We start from the raw sequence: 2,042 nt of genomic DNA, 5'->3' as shown, positions 1-2,042 counted from the left end.
TGAAATAGTAAATTTGAATCAAAATATTTATACAAATACACATATAATAACGTAATTTGTATGAAAATATATTAACAAAATACATTAAATAATGTAAATACGTATAAAAAAATGTGTACAAAATACACATATAATCATGTAATTCGTATCAAAATAAATAAACAAAATACCAATAAAATAATATAAATGTGTTTAAGTAAACGTGTATAAATATAAATGTACAAAATACACATACAAAATAATCATAAAAGAAGGTAAATTTGTAATGAAATATATGTACAAAATACACATAAAATAATGTAACTTGTGTCAAAATATATAAACAAATACACATAAAATAACGTAAATTTGTATGAAAAATATATACAAAATACACATAGAATAATGTTAAATCGTATCAAAATGAATGAGCAGAATATCAATAAAGTAACGTAAATTTGTATGAAAATAAAGATGCAAAATACCCATAAAATAAAGCATATTTTTATAAAAATACATATATAAAAACTTACATTATTTGATATGTATTTTGTATATATATTTTTTTTACGTATTTACATAATTTCATATGTATTTTGTATATATATTTCAATAGAAATCTTCTTTCTCTTATGTGTATTCGTATATATATTTTGAAACAAATTTACATTGTTTTATATGTATTTTTGAATATCTCTTTAAATACAAATTTACCTTACTGTATATGCATTTTGTATATTTATTTCAATACAAATTTAAATATATTATGTATTTTGGTATATATATTTTATAAAAATGCGATAATTTTTGGGAATTTTGCATCTTTATTTTCATACAAATTTACATTATTTTATTGATATTCTGTGTATTTATTTTGATACGATTTTACATTATTCTATTTGTTTTTTGTATATATTTTTTTATACACATTTACATTATTTAATATTTATCTTGCATATATATTTTATACAAATTTACGTTATTTTAAGTGTATTTGTTTTTATATTTTCATTCAAATTTACATATATTTTAATTCGAAATTAAATTATTTTATGTGTATTTTGTATACATTTTTTTATACGTATTTACTTAATTTTATGTGTATTTTGTATATATATTTTTATAGAAATCTAGGTTTTTTTATTTGTATTCGTATATATATTTTGAAACAAATTTACATTGTTTTATATGTATTTTTGCATATCTCTTTCAATACAAATTTACCTTATTGTATGTGCATTTTGTATATTTATTTCAATGCAAATTTAAATATTTTATGTGTATTTTGGTATATATATTTTTATAAGAAATGCGCTATTTTATGGGAATTTTGCATCTTTATTTTCATACAAATTTACATTATTTTATTAATACTCGGTGTATTTATTTTGATACGAATTTACATTATTCTATTTGTTTTTTGTATATACTTTTTTATACATATTTACATTATTTAATGTGTATCTTGCATATATATTTTATACAAATTTATTATCTATTATCTATTTTCATACAAATACACATTCTTTTCATGATATTTTGTTTATTTATTTTGACACGAATTTACATTATTTGATATGTATTTTGTATATATATTTTTATACGTATTTACATAATTTCATATGTATTTTGTATATATATTCCTATACAAATCTACTTTATTTTATGTGTATTCGTATATATATTTTGAAACAAATTTACATTGTTTTATATGTATTTTTGAATATCTCTTTCAATCCAAATTTATTTTACTGTATATGTATTTTTGTATATTTATTTCAATACAAATTTAAATATTTTATGTGTATTTTGGTAAATATATTTTTATAAAAAATGCGATAATTTTTATAAATTTTGTATCTTTATTTTCATACAAATTTACATTATTTTATTGATATTCTGTTTATTTATTTTGATACGATTTTACATTATTCTATTTGTTTTTTGTATATATATTTTTATACACATTTACATTATTTAATGTGTATCTTGCATATATATTTTATACAAATTTACGTTATTTTAAGTGTATTTGTTTATATATTTTCATTCAAATTTACATT

The sequence above is a fragment of the Eriocheir sinensis genome, unplaced genomic scaffold (assembly GCF_024679095.1).
Source record: "Eriocheir sinensis breed Jianghai 21 unplaced genomic scaffold, ASM2467909v1 Scaffold38, whole genome shotgun sequence".
Lineage (NCBI taxonomy): Eukaryota > Metazoa > Arthropoda > Malacostraca > Decapoda > Varunidae > Eriocheir > Eriocheir sinensis.
The sequence above is the reverse complement of the archived record's forward strand: the minus strand, read 5'-3'. Positions refer to the sequence as shown.